Source organism: Panthera tigris, chromosome B4 (assembly GCF_018350195.1).
Source record: "Panthera tigris isolate Pti1 chromosome B4, P.tigris_Pti1_mat1.1, whole genome shotgun sequence".
Classification (NCBI taxonomy): domain Eukaryota; kingdom Metazoa; phylum Chordata; class Mammalia; order Carnivora; family Felidae; genus Panthera; species Panthera tigris.
In genome coordinates this window covers 137,813,840-137,837,083 of record NC_056666.1, presented here as the reverse complement: position 1 = coordinate 137,837,083, position 23,244 = coordinate 137,813,840, and the positions used below count along the sequence as shown (strand labels likewise).

General features: G+C 55.9%; 1 protein-coding gene across 3 annotated transcripts in view; it reads right to left on the bottom strand.

The window, feature by feature from the left end:
• Positions 1 to 23,244, bottom strand: part of TBC1D22A (TBC1 domain family member 22A) — a 320,332-nt gene that overhangs the window by 139,796 nt on the left and 157,292 nt on the right. The gene's annotated exons all lie outside the window — the stretch shown is intronic.

Here is a 23,244-nt window from a genome sequence, read left to right as displayed (position 1 = left end):
ATTTCTCTAAACCCAGGTCTCCAAGGTTAGAGTTTCCAAAGCCACGCTGGGCGGAAGCCCCTGTGCTGCAGGCGAACACCCAGGAAGCAGCGGAGGATGTGTGTGCAGAACAGGGGATGGTGCTCTGAGCAACCTCTCTCTTCGAGGGTAAAAAACCCAGAGAGAAAATTTAAACGTGGGGCGTCTGGGAGCCTCAGTCAGTTAAGCGTCCGACTTCGGCTCAGGTCACGAGCTCACGGTTTGTGAGTTTGAGCCCGCGTTGGGCTCGTTGTCAGCACAGAGACCACTTCGGATCCTCTGTCCGCCCCCTCTGGCCCTCCGCCACTCACACGCTCGAGCACTTGGTGTCTCTCTCTCTCTCTCTCAAAATTAAATATTAAAAAAAAACTTTTAAAATGCAAAACAGATGCCTGATTGAAATGGTTTATCAGAAGTTTGAAAGGACTAATTTCAGATCCTTATAAAAACTGCTATCCTCCAGCATGAAACTCCTAAATGTTTCAAAAATTGAGTATTCTATTTTTTTATTTACTTTTGTTTTATTTTGCCAACATGCACGGCATCCTTGCAAGGCAAATCTTTAAGAAAAGAAGCAATTCCACCGAGAATATATTTAGAAAGTTCGAAGTGGGCAGAAATGACAATAATTATAAGAGTAATAATTGCTAACACCTGTTGAGCAGGTGTTGGCTGCCAGGCGCTCCTCTCCGCTGTTCACGCGGACGGGCTCGTTAACCTCCGTCACCCGTCTGTTATCACCGGCGCTGCACCCTTGGAAACGGGGCGCAAACAGCGGGCGCGGCCCAGAGCCCGCGTCCGCGACCCCCCACGGCACCACGACGCCACGCTCGCTCCCAGAGGGCGCTGGGGCTCGCGCTGCACGAGGCCTCGAGCAGCGGCTCCTCGGAGGCTCCCTGACACGGCCTCGCCTCGCGCCAGAGCCACTGGAACCACCCTCCACTCGTTCCCTGCTCGCAGCGACACTCACGATGGCAAAAACAGGCCGGGGGGGGGGGGGTGGTTGGGTCCGGGTGCCAAAGCCAGGCCAGGCCCTCCACGCGGGCCACGCGGGTCTCCACAGGCAGGCCCCACAGGGTTCACGCTCATGAGGACGCATCCTGGCCAACCGTGCTCTCAGTCCCCGGGGCGCCCAGGAGCATGTGTGTAGGGACTGTGACCAGACGGTCATTCCGTCCCCCTCACCCGTTCAACTCCCTCTCTCATTCAACAAGCCCTTCTGTGTTCTGGTTGGTTTGGGGTTTATTTTATGGAAACGCGGTTCACATACCATAAAATCCACCTTTTTAAAGCACACGATTCAGTGGGTTTTAGCGTACTCCCAGAGTCAGATAACCGTCACCACCACATAATTCCAGAACATTCTCAACCACCCCCAAGCAAGCCTATGTGCAGGCACTCCCCCAGCGCCTGGCAACCAGCAATCGGTGCCTTGCCTCCGTGGGTCCTCCTGCTCGGACATTTCAGGTAACGGGACCGCATAGCACAGGGGCCGTGTGGCTGGCGTCCATCACTCAGCACCGAGTTCCCAGGGCGGATCCAGGCCGCAGCCTGTGCCAGCCTTCTGTTCAGTCCTCTTTTGGGTAGGATAACATTGCGATGTACGCATGAGCCACACTGCCTACCCCTGTCCCTTGTGGGACACCAGGCTGTCCCCACACCGGGGTCATGCGACAACACACAGCAGTGATCTCTGTGCGGTGGCACTGTCCCTACACGCCAGGGCCTGGAGTGCAGAGATGAGTAAGAGGCAATGCCCCTCCACCAAGTCCAGAGCCCCTCCCAACACAGGATGTGCTGAGGAGAGTCCCCAGGCTGGCCGGGCCGGCTCTGAGCTCCCTCCTCCCAGCCTGCACGTGCCCGTGACACGTGCACTGTCCCCAGCTGCCCCGCGGGGCTGACACTCTCCCTCCCACACCCGGGCACCCCTCTGCCTCACCCCGGTACAGCCCGGCAAGGCGCCTGGCCTCACGCTCGGCTGTCCCCGCAGGCCAACGTCTGGCCTGAGCACACCCTCCGACGGAGCCCCACCGCAGAAATGTTGGCTCGGGACGTCTGGAGGCATCCACTCCGCCTGTTTACAGAGGAGGAAACTGGGTCTCCCGGGGCTCACTGGCCAAGCGCACGAGGTCTACCCGACATGACGCCGTCCTGCTGAAAGATCAAGCTCGCGGGCACGAGTGTAAGTGGCCTCCTCTGGCTTGGGCGGAATCAATCCAACATCCCACCAAACTAGAGCAGATTGACGTTACCTTCCAGTCCCGGGAGCGGGCTCCATGACGATCATCAGGGGACTCCTCCTGAGATGTCTGCCTTCAACAGTCTCTCTTTGGAGGGCCTTCAAAGCACCGAGATGTCCCCTCAGCTGTCACAGCAGGGAAACAAAGCCTGCCTGGCCTCCAGCCCTCCCCTGGCTCCCAGGGCAGCGGGGCCCCCGGCACAGGGCACAGGCGGCAGGCTGACGCGCACGAGCCTCGGAGACCCTTCTCTGTCTGCTCAGCTGGCTTACTGCTTTATCCAACATCAGGTCGGCTGGGCAGCCTCATTACGTGTCACTTCCCACAACGGGCTGTTTGTTACTCCTCAAGGTGATGAGGTAACGGCATTTAACCCAGAGAAACCCTGTGCCGATCTGTCTTCCAAAAGCTCAGAGAATGGAAATGACCCTCATTATCACAGTGAGTTAAATGTCCACCCGCCCAGGGAAGTCACCCGCCCACATGGGGGAAGGCACAGAGGGCGGCACAGAACACTCCAGAAGCCCTACGCCGCAGTCACAGAGTCAGAGCCGACTACAGAAACTCCCGAGGCTGGCACTGCCGGCACCTGGGGGTCCCCGCAGGAGACCGGGCACCAGCGGTTTCTGGGGTCACAGCCCGGACCACACCAAGAGCAAAATCAGCACGTTTAGACAGGTCCTGTCGGTGGGACACTAAACTTACCAAACCATCCACCGTGAGCCCCGGGAGCCTCACCACTGCGGGGCAGACACAGGTTCTGAGTCAAGACCCCAAAATGGCCAACGGTTGTGACAGGTTTTAACCCAAAGGTACATGCCTCCCCCGGGGCATGCTGTCTCCACATCCCTGGGGCAAGGAGGGGCACCAGGCGGGGAGGGAACCTGAACGGGGAGCCACCGGGGAGCCCTGGGGCCGGCAGCCATGGAGCCTGTGCCACGTAGGACGTCGCCCCCAAACGTGTGCCACGCCGAGTGACAGGGGAGAGGCCAGGCGCACTGCCCGCTGAGATCGCCAACAAGAGGAAACCACGGGAGTAGAAGGATTCCGGGCAATCCCACCGTTCAAAAGAAGAAACAATTCAAAGGAGGAAATGGTACATTCAAGGAAGAAAGAGAACAAGCAGAACTTGCTGTCACGTGGAGGGGCGCCCCAGACCACACCGCAGGGGCCTGGCCAGAGCAGGGGCTCTGGGGTGCCGAGCCCTCTGGGCCACGTGGATTTGGGCTTGGCTAATCCTGACCCACGCCACACAGCCCGCAAGCTGCCGGAGGCTGCCGGCTGCCACGGGAGGTGGGTGCCGCACAGAGCACCCCTGGACTGGCCCCTCCACGCCCTCCACGGCCTTCTCCCAGCCAGGTGGTACCACAGGCCCCGGGAGGACAGGGAGGGGTGGCGCGGACTCTCGCGAGCCATGTTTATGCCCAACACATGACGGAAATTAACGGAATTTAGGCCACCCTGTTTCATTTGAAACTGGACCAGACCCTGTGTCCTACTTTGTCCCGTGAGCACGAACATCACCACCAGCACGTGCCACACCGCGGGAGCACCACCCAGTCCTCCTCCCACGCTGTCCGCACACCACCTTTCAGGGCCGAGCCCTGCACCCCACGGGCCGCGAGCTGAGAAAGGGGCAAGCTCTGGTCCCCAAGCCTCGGGCGGCAGGGAGGCCAACATGGCCCCAGCTCACCCAAGTGGCACCTGGGGACTCAGACAAGGCACCGGCCAGCCCGGGGCAGGTCAGCAGCCTCACGTGGACCACAACTACACGTGAAGGCACAAGATGTAAAACAGCCGTCTACTTTAGAATATCTCACTCGCCTTCTCAAGTCATAAAAAGGCTTTAAGAGACAATTTAAATAAATTCTTTGAAAAGGCTACCCTGCCATGTTATTGTTGAAAACGCAATTTGTAACATAATCCCATCTTTATCAACAACGCCATTTCTATCAAAAACTCCCGCCTTTGCATGTCGTACATACACTCATGCAGAGAACGCTGCTCAGAAGGATGCCAGAGACAGGACTGTGGTGCCCCCGGGAAAGGTGGGGAGGGGATAACTACCACCACTCTTTACTCTTTACAGAAGGGTAGAGAATAAATAGAGCGACAAATTTTCACATAGCACTTACGACTTTTGCAATAGGGGGAAAAATACTGTTTAAGCAGCGAGGATGGTTTCACGAAGGTCTATCTTTTCTACAGATAAACATCCCTAGAGAAGAAGTTCCCAAGAGTGGTGGTACTGTCCTTCTAAGTGCTCCGAGAAGCTTGTGGAGCATTTGGGGGTCAGAATGATTAGGGTGAGGGGACCTGCTGGCATTCAGTACTTCCCATCCTACAAAGTGTGAACAGCACTGCACAATTAGCACATCCAGAGCCAGTCATGACTATCCCATAAGACTGGGTGGGTGGGTGGCTGGATGGGCCAGTGGATGGGTGGGTGGATAGGGAAGTGTGTGGGTGGGTAGGGAGGTGCATGGGTGGGTGGGTGGGTGGGTGGGTGGATGGATGGATGGATGGATGGATGGATGGATTGGTGGGTCCATGGATGGGTGGCTGGCTGGCTGGCTGGGTGGATGGATGGATTAGTGGGTACGTGGGTAGAAGGGTGAATGGGTCAGTGGATAAGTGGGTGGGTGGGGGGGTAGGTGGATGGATGGGTGGGTGGGTGAGTGGGTGGGTAGGTGGGTGGATGGATGGATGGATGGATGGATGGATGGATGGTTTGGTGGGTGCATGGATGGATGGGTGGGTGGCTGGCTGGGTGGAAGGATGGATTGGTGGGTGGATGGGTAGGAGGGTGATTCAGTGGGTAGGTGGATGGGTGCTTCAGGTGGGTGGGTGGGTGGGTGGATGGGTGGATGTGCGGCTGGGTGGCTGGGTGGGTGGATGGACAGGTGGGTGGGTGGCTGGGTAGGTATAAGGAACTCGTAAAAGAATGGAGAACATTCAGCCTGGTAAGGAAAACACCACGATGGGATATAAGTACTACCTTGCAATATCCAAAAACTACCTTGGATAAACAAAAAGCAGAAATTTCTCGTCCATGCTTCCACACCCAGAGAACTGGTAGGGTCAGCGGGTAAGTAAGAGGCAGGTTGATGGGCTCAAACTAAGGATGTGGGTGATGAGGCTGGTCACCAACAGCAATGGCGCCCGACACCACCGAGGCACGGAGCACTTCTTAGAGTCTGCCGAGTGTCCTCCTATGCCAAGGCCCACAGCATCTGAAACAGCCTGCGGAGGTGAGCATGCCCACCTGACAAAAGGCCTGCAGGAGACCAGCATGCCAGGAAGCAGCCGAGCCTGGCCAGGAACGGAGTCAGGCCGACCACGGTCAGCCTCTCGTTCTCACTGAGGCAGGGCGAGACACGGACGGAGGCCTCCGACTCTGCAAGGAGAGGGAGGGACCGTCGCCGCTCACTGACAACCTGTGCCTCTACGACTCTAGAGAGGCACAACCTCACAGCTACCACAGCACTCCCCTGGTCACAAAACCTGTGGTGGGCAAAAGAGCCTGTCACCACCACAGGCTCACTGGAGCTTTGGGTCGCGTGGGGACTCCCTCCTCAGAGGCTCCGCTCCCACGACAACGCCTGCCCACCTCCCCGAAACATCAGCGTGGGTCCCGGAAACGGCCCCGGTAGCACAGGCTGGGATCCTGTAATGACCAGGGAGCACGAGAAAGTAAAAAGGCCCGGCACGCGGCCAGGCTCTCCCTGGCGGTGAACCAAACGGGGCGGCTTGGTAATCACAAAGGGAGAAATCCCTCAAATTTACACAGACCCCGTGACTTCAAGGGACCCCACGGCATGGATCACCGAGGTAAGTGTGGCCGCCGGCCTCACAAAGCATGAGCCGCGGGTGAGAGCCGGCACCTGCTGGTGAGCAGCGCAGGTTAGGGAGGGGAGCACACCGGGGCTGTTATGACTGCGTTAATCACCCGCATCGCACAAACCCTGCAATAAACCTCTTCACGTAATTAGGAGCTTAACTGGTAATCAAAAATACTCTCTACTTCATAAGCTCGCTGGAATCACTCTACGGTCTAATCTTTCGCACGGCCCAACTTGGGAGTTTTAAATTTGAAACCCTGACACTTTGGTGATGGAGGTTTTAGCACTTAATTACATAGACTTGGGTTCCAAGGCGGAGGGGAAAGTCCTGCTATGGTAAGAGCGGTACCGCAACTCAAGACTGTAAATTCACAGAACTCCGTGGCTCAGCAAAAACAACTGATGTTATGATCAGATTGGCTCAGCACTACGAATGTTTAATGCTAATATAAAGAATGTTCAACTCAAGGTTACGAATAAGCCACCATCAGAAGTCCCAATTCTGTTATGTGGATGAAAACCTGTAGCCCACAGACATACAGTCAGCGCACGATGGGACAGCAGCAGACGATGGTCACAAGTCAAGGACAAACCAAGGACGATGCGCTCACTACAGGCCAGGCAAGATGGCATGATGTGGCCACACCCACCCATCAGTCTTCCGGCCCCAGGCGGGCCCCAACGACAAGAACCAACCTCCACCCCAACGCGGCCGCAGTCAGGGGTCCCCAGCCCCACACACAAACTGCAGGCGGGGGGGGGGGGGGGGGGGCAGCTGCCCCTCCATCCATAGGGGGCGCCCTGCTACCGGCTCCACGCAGAGGAGCGCCCTTGACCGTACCTGCACCTGCGTGGGTACCGAGGCAGACAGCGAAGGGAAAGTCTGTCTCTTTAATGATCCTTGCTTCTGTAATGTCATTTTTGTAAAGGGAAGAATTTTAATTTCACAACAGTCTTTTGGCTTGACTAGATCTTTGACTTTTTAATAACGCTGCGAGGAGGAGTTTCTGTTGCCCGAAATGCTACTGGCTGAAGTACCGATGGGCCGTATTAACATGGGCGGAGGACCTGCACGGTAGGAGCCGGGCTCGGGGAAGGCGGAGGACAAGCTACCAGGAAGCCCAGAGGAAGCCGGGGACACATCCACTCACCCACTGACTCCTGATTCACCATTCTCCGTTTACCGGGCTTACTTACCATGCCTGGTGACCACTTACTTGTAGAGAGATGTAAATGAAAAACTGGCCACAGGGCGAGTGAGCAGTGTGACAAGGGACAGGTGGGAGGCACGGCAGGTTCAAAAGAGCAGAGTCCTCGCCCCCTGGCAGGCAGGGCTCTGGCAGGCGTGGCCTTGGGGCTAAGCCTTGAAAGATGGTGGAATCAAGCGTTCCCCAGGAAGGGGAAGAAGGCGGCGTATGGGAAGGCGGGAGAGCCCAGAGCCAGTACGCCGGGGGGGCGTCCCCAAGACCCAGGCAGTAAACCCGTGGGACGTCCCCGTGACCCAGGCAGGAACAACTCGTGAGGGTCACCATCCTGCAGCCCCGGGTGCCGGGCCCCAGAGCTGGGCTTCCTGCTGGAGGGAAGCAGGAGCCCTGGAGACGGGTGCGCATCAGGGTAACTCCTCACACGGGCGTCTGCCAGCAGGGGTGCGGGCAGAGAAGGGATCCCATCTGGCGTCAGTGCCGTGGGAACAAAAGCAGGCCAGAGGCGGTGGAGACGTTCCCAAGCAGAGTCTACAAACCCCAACCACTACTGAGGCCCAAAGGAGAGTCTGGGTCCCCCTGCCGATGCCCCTCTGGTGAGGACAGACTGCCAGAGAGCCCATCAGCCCCCCACCAAGAGACAGAAGAGGACAGAAGGCCCACGCTGGCACACCAGCATGTGCACCACCATCCTCTGTGTTTCCTGCACGAGGGTCACCAGCTGCACCCCCACACGCCAGGTGGTTGCTCGTGCTCCCCCTACGCTAAACGGGAAGCGTCCCTTGGGAGCAGAACCGTACTCCCCAGGTCCCCAGCACCCCCGCGAGGGCCCAGCGCACGGCAGGTACTCGATAAACATGTGCTGAGCACGTGAATGAACCCAGCCAAGAGCTCACGGTGGAGGAAGGAGGGATTCCATAAACAACAGGTGGAAAGAGTCTAATCCTGATTTCTCCAGTTAAGAGAAAAAATCCAAATTACTGCTGAATTCAAGACCATGTAGCAAGTCTCACTCATGACTCACTTCTACCAATGACAACGCTGAGATCAACAAGTGTCCACACTGTAGGGAGTGCTCGCGCAAACATCATCACGCACGACACACAGGCTCTAACCGCTGCCCTTCTCCGAGAGCCCAGGGTTCTCTGAAAAGAAGGCCAAACTCTTTCCTAACGTGACACGGCCCCAGAAAGTCCTGCCGGCTGCTGAGCTTGCCTCGGAGAACGGCAGACACGGTGTCTCAGAGAAGCGGGATGCACGTGTGAGCCCAGCGTCCCGGTGCGCGGGCCTCACCCCGTCCCCGCGCCTCCCGCACTCCACACCTCCACGGACACGCGCGTCCTCAGAGCCCGCAGTGGCCGCCAGAGGCGCTGGGGACCTCCCGTCGGATCACAGGACGGAAGTGCTCAGTCACATACAGTCACAGCATTTAGGGACACAAAGAAACACACGTAGAAAGGGGCAGGCTACCTTCTTCCTGGGCTGTGTTGCCATCAGAGGACCGGAAAGACCCCCATCCTTCAGAAGGCAGACGGCAGACATTTATACAGACAGTAAGCTTGCCTGAGTCATGATAATCTGAGAGCGCAAACTGATCATAAATCAACCCATTAAACTGATTTACTCCCTTTACCTAATTAAGTCAAAAATAATTCCTCGAAGGATAAATGGGTCTTTAAATCAATCAGCAAAATGCTGTCTCACTCAGACCATTAATAATGCAGCCAAATGGAAAGAAAGATTGACCGGCACAAGACTGTGCGTTCCTGAAAGCGTGGGTGCACGACCTCCAGGGGGGTCAAGGGGTGCATGTGGGGTGCTCCCCATGCTGAAATGTCACCCAAACATGTGAGCAGACATCTCACCCAGGGTGATGATGACAGCCAGACTGCAGTCTCAGCCCCAGAGACTCCTGACTGCTTGTGTGCGCAGGTGAGAAAAACCCGCTCGAGGAAAAAGCCCGGGACACAAGGAAAACGGGTCTACGTCACCATATACAAATTTTAAATGATGTCAAGTAGGAAAAGAATGAGAAAGTATAACAAATTGGGGAAACATCTGCATTTGGGAAAACTCTACCAAAAATTACTATGCAATGAGAAAACACATAAGCCTTCTGAAAACTACCCGACAAAGTTACTTATAAAAGTAAATCACCTCAGAATATAAAGAATGGTCAACAGCACTAGCCGTAAACACATTCAAAAACATATAATGAGGTACAGCATTCACCTGTTTCATAAACTGGTCAACTGTCAACGTTTAAAATACCCACTGCGAGGGGCGCCTGGGTGGCTCAGTCGGTTAAGCGTCCGACTTCAGCTCAGGTCACGATCTCATGGTCCGTGAGTTCGAGCCCCGCGTCGGGCTCTGGGCTGATGGCTCAGAGCCTGGAGCCTGCTTCCGATTCTGTGTCTCCCTCTCTCTCTGCCCCTCCCCCGTTCATGCTCTGTCTCTCTCTGTCTCAAAAATAAATAAACGTTAAAAAAAAATAAAATAAAATAAAATACCCACTGCGATACCAGTAATGGGAAACAGATCGTCTGTGAAGGAAACAATAAACGGGTTCTGAAAAACCACCTGACAGAGGACGTCAGAGCCCTTGAGAAGCCACGAGCTCCACTGAGCCCAGATGGTGTGCCAGGCGTGCGAGGGGAGCAGCGGGACGTGGCGGAACATGGCCCGGCCCTCGCGTGCACGGCTCACAGTCTGGCTGGGGACTGGGCTCCGAGGCGCGAGTCCTGGTGCTAAATGAGAACCAGCAGGCCACCCGTGTTCCCCCCGAGTTGGATGGTGAAATGGGAGGTTACTTGCATAAGATGCCATCACACTTTACGGGCAATAACACAGCAAGAAGCCAAGAAATTCCCTTGCACAAAGCCATGTTGCAAGTACCTTTCTTGCGAAGATGATGTAGGATCTGAGAGTGCCGGCTAATTGGAAGAGATCGCTGCTCTAACTGATGGACGCTCCAGCTCTCGCCGACAGCTCCAACAAGGCAATGCCGGCTGGGGCCATTGACAAAAGACTAAGCTGCTTTCACTGTCCATGCTTGGTCCTCGATAAATCATTCGGACACATCAACTCCCAAACCCCACTCGTGCCTTCATGCTACTTACACCCCAGTTGGGAGTCCTCTGACCCAGCTCACAGCTAGACAGGGGCGTGGCCCTCCCCAGTGCCCAGCTTCCGGCTTTCACGCACCAAGACTAAAATGAGGTTTATGGCCATGGCCCCCGCAGCAATTCCCACACGCCTGTGTAAAGGCTGCCTGTGGTCACTCCCCAGGCACGGCCTTGCCAGGAGCCAGGCTGGCAAACCACGATTTCAGCAGCCCTGGCAATGCCCTGGCAGCCCATCAATCAGGAATTAATACATTTCAGCACATTCTTCCCTCTGTGTTACAGCCAGCAAATGAACCATAAACGGGGAGTAAAATACTGCTTACACTGTGACTATCCCAACCGGTGGAACACTACCATGGAAAGGGCCTGCGGCACCGACAAACAAAATCTGGACGCGCGGTCTGCACACCGGACCACAAGGTCAGAGCAAAATGGGATGTTTCCTTGCCTTTTCTGAAACCTACTCCTGCTCTAAAGAACCGTATCCACCGTGTGACTCTGAATTGTCAGTAAAAAAGAAACGTGTCCCCCTGAAAAGAACATGCCAACCTCATTGAAAATATGGGGCCCTTCCCTTCCCCGGCTGATGGCCGCCACAAATGCTACAGGTCACCGGAGTCAGGAGGGCCTGCGCAGCCGCCGCAGGCCGAGAAGGCACGACTCTGGAAAAGGCCAACAAAGAAACCCCTTGCTAAGTAAGCGACAGTCGGCTGATGTGCACACAGCTCCGCGGGCCCCCTGCCTGCCCTGAGAAGCCCGCGGATAGAGCGTGTGTCCCAAGCTGCCCGGCCTTCCTACACAGGCGCCACCGAGCCAGGGCTCCAACCCACAGCAGAGGCAACGCCTCGGCACCTGCCAGGAAATCGGCAGCCGACGGCGGCAGAGGCGGGGGGGGGGGGGGGGGGGGGGCGGCAGGCGGGGCAGGGGTCCCCTCCCCACTCTACCAGCAACCGCCGCCCACACTCCAGTCCCGAAGATCTGGCATCACAGTGGGCTCTCAACAGCCCCTCCTGCTGGAGCCCACAGAGCACGTTGCATCCAGGAGGTTTCTATTTCCCTCAAGGTAAAAAGAAAGCACACTGGGAACTGAGGCTCCATGGCCATTCCATTCAGAGCCAACAAACTTGGCCGGGAGACCACCACACGGTGGCTGCAGCACGAGCACCCAGGCCTCAGGAACAGCGGGGCCCAGGGCTGCGTTACGATCTTTTCTGCGCGTACTTTTCGCTCAGCTTTTACAGGACTAGAGTTGCCCTGCAAAGATAAATTTGTATGCTATTGAGATCTGACATTCGTAATGAGAGTTTTCCAATTTGTGGACACTACTTGGAGCCCTGCTTTAGGAAGGTGGGCAGGAGGTTGTGGAACCAGCGCTGCCCCGTGAGCGGGCCGCAGCCCTACTCGCGGCAGGCCCTTCCTACAGCAAGGAATGCCCCGTGAGCGTCCTTCATTCAGGAAGGATGTGATCCACGTTGAGAATCAGCTCCTCGAGACAGACATGTCAAATGAAATCGGCAGGTAAAGAGTAAGGGCATTTTAGGGCTCCTGACAGATACTGGGGAACACTTTCAAGGAGGGCTCGCGATTCATGCTACAGCCCGCGTCCTCCAAGACCACCGTCCCCACCAATCTCTCCCATCTCCGCTCACCGCAAAGGCACAAACAGCTCAAGAGAACGAGGCTTACTGTGCATTTCTATATTTTGCGGTGAAGTATGACTTTGTGTCCGCAAGTGTCTTTGTGACTGTTCCTTGAAGTCATTCTTGATTCACTTGGTCCCCAGTGGTGGCCACACAGAGCAGGAGGAGGGTTCTCCTCACCCCGGGAAGGGCTCTCCCTGGTTGGGGTTCAGACACCCGTGCCTCCTTCGGGAAAGCACACTCCTCACGGGCAGAACCACATCATAGAGCACCTCCCCCAGGCCACCCACCGGGCTCGGGCATGTGCGCTCCACCCGGGCCCCTCACCAAACATGCAGGAGCCCAGTCACTGTGGAAAACCCGCAAGAGACTAAGCGACCCACATTACTAGCGCCGGGTTAACCTGTCACGGTCCCCACACACTCACCCCGTCTGACCAGCAAACTCTGCGGGGCACACACTTGTTCCCTGGCCACCGCGGAGGGACGACGGTGCCCAGACCCCAGCACCGTCAGCCCTCCGTGAACTGAGCAAGCCCGCCTGCTGCCTGCGGAGCCCCTGTGGCGCAAAACTGTCGCTGACCGACGGGCCGGGTTCACAGCCTTCTGGGTCCCCACCAACCACACCGCCTGAGAAATGGCTTTCGGGCTTCTTTGTCCTGTCTTACCTGGATTGGAAGACGCATGATGGAGGACGCAGCACCAGATGTTACAAACCCTGGGGCAATCTGGCAACTTCCGACGCTGTACCTCACACAGTTTCTGTATTTGTGTCACGGGGGTACAAGCTCAGTGGCTGGGCCTAACAGCGGGTGGTTCAGACCTAAAGATCTGACTGCCGTGTGAAGGTACGATGTCACAGACACCCACTGCGGTCTGCAGGCGATAGGCCGGGCGCGGTCACGGGCGAGCCCAAGCACGGGTCCGCACCACTCAGGTGACGCCCGACGGCCATCCACTATGTTTTCTTTTTTTTTTTTTTTTTTTTTTTTTCTTCAACGTTTTTAATTTATTTTTGGGACAGAGAGACACAGAGCATGAACGGGGGAGGGGCAGAGAGAGAGGGAGACACAGAATCGGAAACAGGCTCCAGGCTCCGAGCCATCAGCCCAGAGCCTGACGCGGGGCTCGAACTCACAGACTGCGAGATCGTGACCTGAGCTGAAGTCGGACGCTTAACCGACTGAGCCACCCAGGCGCCCCTATCCACTATGTTTTCTGAAATCCTTCACCGGCTTCTTGAAAGTGAGACTGTTCTCGTGTACCGACCGGTGTGTGTTTTCTCCAGGGCAGAGAAGAGGGCAGGACTCGGCACGAACACTACCTGGGATAAGAGGTGAACCAACCCCAACCAGCACTAGCTTCTGGGCAAGTGAAGGTGCGAAGACCCCCAGCAGAGCCTCAAAGGCCTGTATCCGTGTTGAATCACTTTCTGGCCATTTCCCACTGACCGTATGAGATTCTCCTCCGGCTAGGAAGGAGGAGGCGTGAGTTTTTTGTTGTTTCGACAACATGTATTTTCTTCGGTGGAGAGGGTCATCCTGCTGTTTTCAGCGGGGGGCACAGGGTACTCACCGGGTGCTGTGCCCACACCTGCACACAGGTCAGTGGGAGGGCCCTGGAGCCAAGTGTCACAAAGATGCCAAGAGAAAACAGATTTCTGTTTTCTGGCCCAACGCTGCATCTCGTTCAACCTCTGTCACAGCGACATATGCTGCCAACGAGCAGGAAACGGGCCACCCGGCTCTCCTGTCAGTCGTCGTAGGGAGAGAACCGGTTCAATCACAAGTAGCAGCCGAGGTGCCCGACCTGTCTTAGGCTCGGTCCCCGGCAGCCAGTTGCCACTGGGATTCTCCTTCTCCAGGCACTGGAGACAAACCCTGGTCTTAGCCTCTGACACCACCCTCCACGGTCCGCGTGTGGGCAGACAAGTGCTCAAGGAGACTGTGGACATCACGGAGGCATCTGGTGCCCGGGGGTGGAGCCGGAAGGCGAAGTAACGCAAGTCTGCTCTGAGGACCACAGAGCCAACTGAAATCCGAAGGCACGCGTGGACTCAGGTCAATACGATGAGGGAATCGGAAAAGGCCAAGGCCATGCTGACGCTCAAAAGGACCTAAGACCTGAAATACGCCAGAAAACTAAAATACCACACAAATGCGCCAAAGCACAAGTGAGCACAGTGACGGTGCCAGGATGCTCAGGAAAGAGGCTGTGGGGATAGGGGGGCCCTGGTCGGCTCCGAGCGGCGCAGGAACAGGGTCACGTGAGCTCCCGGCTGCAGCGCTAGAGAGAGAGGCCAGGGGTAGGGGAGTGAAGTGGTGGGCCCTCCCTTCCGAGGCCCCCGGCCTGTGTGTGGCCACAGGGGCACAGCCTGGGCCCCCGCAGGCCTCGCAGACCGGGGAGGGGTGGCCGCACCGGCCCACACCCATCCTCCAGGGCAGTGCACGTCCCCCAGGCGGCTGAGTCCGAGGAGCCCCCCCACTCACGAGGCGTCTCCTCCCCACCACCGCCCATTCCCAGCTGTCCCCTCCCTCCTGGCAGGGTGACCGCAGACAGAGACGGTGACAAAACCGACATACGGGAGCCCCAGCCAATGCCCCACCTGTCACTCACATAGCTTCCAGGCCGTCTTCCCTTTACTGTTTCATCGTATGACCTGGAAAGGGTAGGCCACGACCCCCAGGCCCTGCAGTGCAAGGAGCAGCAGAAAAATGCTGGCTGAGGGCTGGGGGGCGGGGGGGGGGGGGGGTAGCAGGGGACAGTCAGGACACGTTCTCATCGTGGGGCTGCCTCAGTGGGCCACAGCCGATACAGATCTCGTTCCATACTTAATTAAAAACTAAGCTCCACACTCCAGTCAGGTGGAAAAAGTGACCCGGGGTGGAGCTCAAAGGAAAGCATCCTCTTTCTCGGTGGGGGTGGGGTTCATGCAAGAGCCCAAACGCTCAGGGGGCGCGGCTGCCGCTCTGGTGCACGAGAAGCCCGGCCAGGGCAGGAGAGGGTTCTGGTCACCAGAGAGGAGTGCCTGTTCCTCTCGCGCTCGGAGGAGTCAAAGGAGGGGCAGGGGCTGCACGGGGCCATGAGGTGCTGTCTTCCTGGAACCCCGAGGGAAGGGCCTGGGCACATGGCGCAGCCGACACACGAAGAGCTGGTGGCCGGGGCCCCGCAGGGACCTGATGGCGGGAGCAGGGGCCACGCCGAGTGGACACGCGTGCCCAGTTCCAACGGCCCGTAAATCACAGCTCTCCGACGGCACGAGTGCCGCCCGCGGGACACGGCCAGGGCCCCACCCCCACCCGACGACACAGTGGGACCACGGGCACTGCGCTGCGGAGGGCCAGGGTGGCAAGCTCTGCCGGCCCCCAGACCCCCGCCACAAGGGAACCAGAAAGACCGAATCTGGGTTTAAAGCCTCTGGCTCCAGGGGACCCCAGGGGACCCCAGGCACGGATAGACACGGAAGGAACTGCAAGGCCTTCGCGCGGTGCCCTCAGGACCCGCTGACGAGCCACCACGCACTGCACCACCACCTCTGGGGGCTCGTGTCCCGGCATTCCCACAGCCCTGCCACGTCACAGCACTGTCTCCCGCCGGGGATGCAGGAGCTGTGGGGGCCCTTTCGGTGGGGGGACGGGCACAGAGCTCCTTCTACAGAGCACCCGTCTCCAGCATCTGTCAGGGACGCCGCCCACGCCTCACCGGGACGGCCGGCCCTTTCTGGCGGAGGCAAGCTGGTCCCTCGGCCGAGGCATGGGCGCGTGCCACCCTCCGGCAGGACGGCCTCCCCGGGGCTCCACATCAGCACCCACAGAGCGACTGTGGCCTCCACTGCCAGGCCTTCGTTGTCTCTAAACTGTCACGTGCACAGGCGAAGAGCAGGCGCTCTCAATGGGTCCCACAGACCCCGGCGTTCGATGCCTAGACCGGCCACATGGCTGGCTAGAAGCTGGAGACCACTCCCCCCATCCCCCCGCGACCATCCCATGAAGTGTTCATGCTTCCCTGCAGATGCCAGAGGGAGCCCCCGACTGCCCCGCCTCACCTCCCGGGCCCCACCGGTGCGGCCCCGCCTCCTCAGGCTTCCTTTTTTCTCCTCCGGACCAACCCCCGGCATCCTTCTGGGACCCGGTTCAGGCTGGGTCCGGCTCCAAGCCTCGGCAACCGAGAGGATGTAAATCTCAGAAAATCTCAGCTCCCAGAGAGCCAGAGCTCAAGGGTGCACAAGGGTTCCCCGCGAAGCCCTCACACGACAGGGGAGGGGAGCGACGCCCCGCCAGAGCCCGGCAGACCCTCCCTCACACCACTGGGCCGCGCTCACCATCTGGTGGCCGTGCCGCCACCTGCCACCTCGCCAAACGGAGCGCCGGCCTGGCCCGCGGACAACAGCCTCCGCGTGCCTTCCCGACACCACACCCTGAGGATCAGACCGCCTCGGGGCTGGAGCAGACGTGATGTACACCCCGGGCAAGTCCCCCTCAGGGGTGACCAGGCTGGCCTCCAAAAGAGGAGCTCACTCCAGCTCACGATCCGGACGTGGAAGCGACCTTCCTAACAACGCTTCTGTGACGACACTTGATTCTTGTAAATAATCCGGAGGACACAGAAAAGCACGCAAAGGAAGGGCGAAGCATCCATCAATACGCCACGCGGGCACCGCTGACCCCTTGGTACACGTCACTGTATTCGGTGGCGAGGGCCACCGTACAGAGTCCCGCAGACCAGGCGGCTTACACGACATTCGTTACCTTGCAGGCTTAGAGGTCCCACAGTGACCAGGGCTGGTCCCTCCCCGCCTTGCAGGAGGCCCTCTTCTCCCTGCATCTTCACAGGGTGGTCCCTGTCTGTGTCTGTGTCCTGACCTCTTACAAGGCCAATTCATACTGGATTAGGGCCACTCTATGACTTCGCTTAACCTTAATTGTCTCCGTAAAGACCCTCTCTCCAAATTTAGCCACATTCTGACGTTCTGGGGCTTAGACATCCAACAGATGAATATGGGGAAGGAAAACAATTTAGTCCATGATAGTCATATGTACACACATTTTTTTAATAACCCAGAATTGAGACTACCTATAAAGCTTTCTGTCCTATCGTTTTTATTCATACCCTGGTCACTTTTTCCTTCTTGAAAAAGCCTTTCTTGGGGCGCCTGGGTGGCTCAGCCGGTTAAGCATCCGACTTCAGCTCTGGTCATGATCTCACGTTCATGAGTTTGAGCCCCTCATCGGGCTCACTAGAGCCTGCTTCAGATTCTGTCTCCTTCTCTCTCTGCCCCTCCCCTGCTCACACTCTGTCTCTTTCTCTCTCCCAAAAATAAACATTAAAAAAGAAAAAGCATTTCTTAGGAAGTCAGATTTAAACCTGCATGGACATCGCTGACCCACAACTGGTTGGAACTCCCCTGAAGGCTGGGCATCGGTGCCGTCTACAGCTCCTACTGGACCAAACGCCACGGCGTGAGTTCCCACACGCCAGTCTCCCCGGCATCTCTCCCTACTTCCTGCAGACAAGGAGGCACCGGCCTTCCGACCGGGCCTTCCAATGGGCGCCAAAGTGCTTCCCAGAGAAGTTCCACAGGAAGATTACAGGGTGTCAATCTCACCTCACCTGAAAGCACCGAGTATTACCTTCTTAGTAGTGGCTAATTTGATAGACAAAAATAGAACTGCGTTCCTTGGTTCAATCTGCATTTTCATTACTTACAAAGCTACACTTTTAGTTTATTAGTCATTGTGTTAGCGACTTTGTAACATCTCTGCTTTTTCTAAAAAGCATTTTTTAACCATACGTCTGCTTTTTACAAACGTTAAGAAGTGGTTCTTTTTTTTTCAATATATGAAATTTATTGTCAAATTGGTTTCCATACAACACCCAGTGCTCATCCCAACAGGTGCCCTCCTCACTACCCCTCACCCACCCTCCCCTCCCTCCCACCCCCCATCAACCCTCAGTTTGTTCTCAGTTTTTAACAGTCTCTTATGCTTTGGCTCTCTCCCACTCTAACCTCTTTTTTTTTTTTTTTCCTTCCCCTCCCCCATGGGTTTCTGTTAAGTTTCTCAGGATCCACAGAAGAAAAACAACCACACAAAACCCTGGCAGGCACCAAGGAGAGAGGCAAGGGCCGCTTTAACAATAGAGGGCAGGCCTCAGTGGCCTCAGTGGCCCCAGGGTGCGGAGGGAGCTACCAATCCAAGCAAACCCTTCAGGTAGGCTCTTGGAAGGTTCTGAAACCATGCCGGGGTGGCCAGAGAAAACAAGTTATTTGTTTGACCTTTCTTATTCAATTCAACATTAGGGGACTTTTAATCAAATATGTCAATAGGTACTAATTAACCCTGCTTGGGGCAAGTCAAAATTAACACACCACCTCAATAATGAATCAGAAAAGCCATAATTGGTATTTTAATTTTTGTAAGTAACGTAGCACCTAACACTACCCGGAATATTGTATCACCGCCACATAATTACACCACAATATATTCCACAGCGCATCCTCCACACCCTTATTAGACTCATAAAATATGCTTCCAAAACGAGAAAAAATAGCTGTCAAGAACCACATCTTATTATTCAACTATTAAACTTTCTTAATCATCAATCAGTTTAATTGCCCCTGACATGGGTTATAAATAACATTTTGTGGTTCAATAAAATACTACAAGCATAACCCCTTCGCTCCCAAAGCAGATCAGAAACTCTTCCTTAGATATTCCAGAATGCTCTACTTACCCTTCCCTGGGGCTCAGTCATCCCCATCTCACTTGGATAGAACATTCTGAAACATGTTTCTAACTTATGCAAAAATTATTCAGGAGTTGCTGTATTCAACTGCACAGTATTATTTTCAATGAGATCTGCAATGTAGATGACCCACCTCAGTCCTGTCCAGCCAGCCAGTCAGCTGAAGGCAGACATTAGTACCTAACCCGGTCCAGCTGCTGTGGCCTGTCCCCTCCTCCAATCCCCTGGCTTGGTGCCTCACACTCCCCCTCTCCACCCCAAGCCTGGGGCTGCAGCAGGTGCAGAGACAGGGGCTTCCCTTCAAGGGACTTAGAAGTGAGAGATGACTGAGACAAAAGGCAAGACTTAACTACTGACCATGCTATTTTCCCCTCATCAATCACGACCCAGATGCCACGCGCTGGGCCACACGCGGCCAGCGGCCATCCATCTTCAACAACCCTGCCTGCTCGGTGTTGGTGACATCCGGCAGTGTGGGGACGGGACTCAGCAAGCCTGGGGGACTCACTGAACGCCCCCCTGTCTACTAAACACATTCACACAAGCCCACACAAGCCTGTTGTTCTCCTTTGGAAAATCTCTATCACTATTGTCATCCAGTAATCGTGTAGCTATCTGTGTTCGCGTGGGTCTTGCCTAATAAAGTGCAGGCTCCCAAAGACCTGGGGAGGGACAGCCTGCAGGTGCCCTAGGTACACTGGCTGCAGGCTGGATGGAGAGAGAGGCAACCAGACCGCTGGCCTCCGAGGAGGGAGGCTTAGGCAGACTTCATGGAGGAGGGAGCCCACAGATTCAGGCCTTGAATGATAAACAGGCAGAGTTTTTAAGGTATGTGCACCCAACCAACTGATCTCCCGAGTAGTTAGTGTCCCATGGGTTCCCTGGGTCCCCACAAGGAAACCCCAGCCACCAGCAAGGACCCCATGCCGGGACCCCAGGGCTCACGGGTGCCACTTGTCTGCCTCACGCCTTTCTCCTCCTCCACCGAGACCCTCCTTGGACGGCTGCCCCGCCCACCACTCACAGCCCCAGAGCAAGCACACTGTCTCTCCGGTAGTGAAGGGCGACCATGCAATCTGCTTGCAGACACTGGGGTACTGGGAGCTCCCCAAGAACCGGGGCCCCGGGCCCGGTGTGGTGCTCAGCCCAGGGAAAGCACTTGAAAATGTTTGTGGAGCAGACAGGCACACAGGAGCACAGATGAAAACGTCAAATGCTTACCCAGGGCTTTATGGTTTCTAAGGTATTTTCTATTAAATGAGGTCTATGGGGTTTTGTTGTTGTTTTTTAATACAGATGATTCTAGGAAGTAAGGTTTTAATCAAAGGAAGTACACTTCACAGGAGCCCTGAGGTTGGTATGACCACAAAGCAGGTTCTCAGAACTACAGGCAGAAGGTACGAGGCAGGAGGAAGGTAGGGGCCCGCCCGTGGTCACGGCTCTGGGGCAGCACTCTGTATCTGAGTAAGGAACCACAGAAAGCCACTCTGTGCGCTCTGAAATGACGCTGCTAGGGCCACGATCCGGATAGGCGAGCACGGCAGGAGAAGCCGATCGGAGGGTGCTGTGAGAGGCAGGACGCTGGGCCGTGCACCGTAAGCCGCAGCTCTAGGCCGCGAACGGGGAAACCGAAGCGGTTTGAGCAAACGCTCAATTCACCGATTCAACCGATGTGCCCTGAGCAAAGCCCGACAAAGAGACCCTCCACGGGCTGACTGCAGAGCCAGGCGCTATGCAGCTGACGTGCCACAGGCCACACGACTGAGTCCTAACCCGGAGCAAACGGCAGCCGGCCACCCTCACCCATTTTAGAGGTGAAAAGGCAAAGCCAGCAAGGCCACAGGACACACACAAAGTCACAAAGCCTGTGAAAAGCTGAGCGGGAATGCAGCACAGGCCCATCTCCCACACTGCAATGCCCTAGCCCGTCCAAGAACGGAAATGGCATTTTACCCAGACGCGGATGAGCTCAGTCTGCTCCTCAAGCTTCTGCACGGTCTGAATGGAGTGCGCTGGTTAGGATTCAGGCTCGGGGGTCGGGCAGCCAGGCCCCGTGTCTCCTGGAAGCAGCCGTGAGCAGACCCGTTCATCTCCACAACCCTCGGCTTCTTTCCTATGAGCTTTACCGCCATCGGCAACACCTCCCTGTCGAGGGGGTTGGGGAGACGCGCACACGCAGAGCCACGGGAAACAAAGCACCTAATCCAAGTAAGCACTCGATAAATGTTCGCACCGGCACTGGCTAACTTCCAGGGGGTTCTATGAATTTCTAGCAAGTGGAACAAAAATGTGAATCACAGCAGATTTCCCACAGAAACTATGCAGGACAAAAGACAATGGAATGACGTCATTATAGGAGGGAAAGAAAACAAATGTCCATCCAGAATTCTACTTAGTGAAAACATCAGTCACAAAGAGAAGCAACACTTTTTCACACAAACAAAAGCCACAGTACAAGAAGGGCTAAAGAAAGTTCTTCTGGAAGAAAAACATGATACCAGGTAGAAATACAGAGCTGCACAAAGACGTGAAGAAGACGGGTAATGACAAAGATGGGGGTAAATGAAAACAGGTTATTTGTCCAGCCTTACAACCTACTTGAAGAGAATTAACAACGGGCACACCACGCACACAGATCTGGATTTGGGAGGCTGTTCCGATCGGAGGAGCCGGGCCCCTGGGAGGACGACCACACGTGCACGGAGGGGCCCCAGCGCCAACAGAAAGGACACCCAGGGCCCAAATTGGAAATAGCGTGAGTAACTGGGGCACCTGGGGGGCTCAGTCGGTTGAGCGTCTGACTTCAGCTCAGGTCATGATCTCACGGCTCGTGAGTTTGAGTCCTACGTCGGGCTCTGTGCTCACGGAGCCTGCTTCAGATCCTACGTCCTCCTCTGCCCTGTTCGTGCTCGCTCTCTCTCTCTCTCTCTCTCTCTCTCAAAAATAAACATTAAAAAAACAAGTATGAGCAACAAAACGGCACAGTCCTGGACTACACCCAAAACGTAAAACAAGAATCTATGAGTCCAGACTGTGTAAATGGTTGAATCAATTGACAAATGGGGAAAACAAACAAATCTCTCTTGCAGAAGAACTCTAAATAACTTGTGTAGACACTGTACCCTCAAGGACACGAAGGAGGACGTGTGGGTGCATTGTGACCGCCTGCCAGAGGGGACAGGAGGGAAAGGGGAAGAAGGAAGTGTAACTTTTCTGTGGAGAAACCTGACAAACACACCTCAGCCGGGCAAGCAAGGTCGACACCAAGAGCGATAAATCATGTTGATAGCACGTGCCCTTGACGGGATGGGACGAGAAGGGCACTCTCCTTCTGCATCGTTCCACCCGAAAACCCATAACCCCAGTCTAATCACAAGAAAAGCATCAGACAGACCCCAATGTAGGGACAATGCACACCAATCTTGGCAAGTACTCAAACTGTCAAGGTCACTGGAAACCAAGAAAATCTGAAAAACTGTCCCAGGCTAGAGGAGCCTGAGGAGACATGACAATCAGATGTCACGTGGTTTCCCGGATGGGCTCCTGGAACAGGAAAAGGACATGAGAAAAAACCAAGGAAATCTAAATATAGGTCATAATAATCTCCCAATATTGATTCTTCAGTTGAGACAAATGTTCTCGGGTATGACATTAACAGCAGGGTCAACAGGCAGAGGGAACTCTCAGACTATTTTTTACACTTTTCTACAACTCGAAAACTGCTCTAAAATCTAAAGTTTGTGTAAAAAAACAAACGATAACTCCCACAAGCAAACCCTACGACAGCGGGCCATACACACACGAGCCCCGTGGGGCAGGAGACAGGAAGCGGGCGCACGATGCTGTGAAGTTTCACGCTGTGCATCAAGTGGTAAAGTATTATTGGAAGCTAGGCTGTGACAGGTTGAAAACATGTACTGTAAACCCCAGAACAAGCTCTAAAAAGTTAAAAAAAAAAATTAAAAAGACATGTATGTAAGTAAAGAGCCAACCCAGGAGATAATACGGACTCATAAAAAGAACTCAATCTAAAGGAAGGCACGCAAGGGGAGCCCTGTGTCGGGCCAGCCGTCCCACTGCATCTGGGCCTCCGGCTGTGGGACCAAGACAGTGACCCACGGGGGCTGGGGGCCTCCCTGACACTCGTGGTCCCAGGCAGCACCCTGAGGGCAACAGCACTGTGGAGAAGGGGAGTGCACCCAGGGTGCGGGTGGCTCTGCACACGGAAGCTGTCCCCACCTGGGTCCTTTAGCACCCAGGGGGGCACTGTCACAGCCGGGCCAGGAAGCTGGCAGGGGCGGTGTACCAGCGGGAGGGGCCAGGGTGACAACCTGACGACCGCAGGGACAGCCCCGGAGGCCGTGTAACCAGGAACAGTGAGGGCCGCTGAGGCAGGTCATGCCCCTTCCCACAGGATGAAAGCTTGTCTGGGAACAC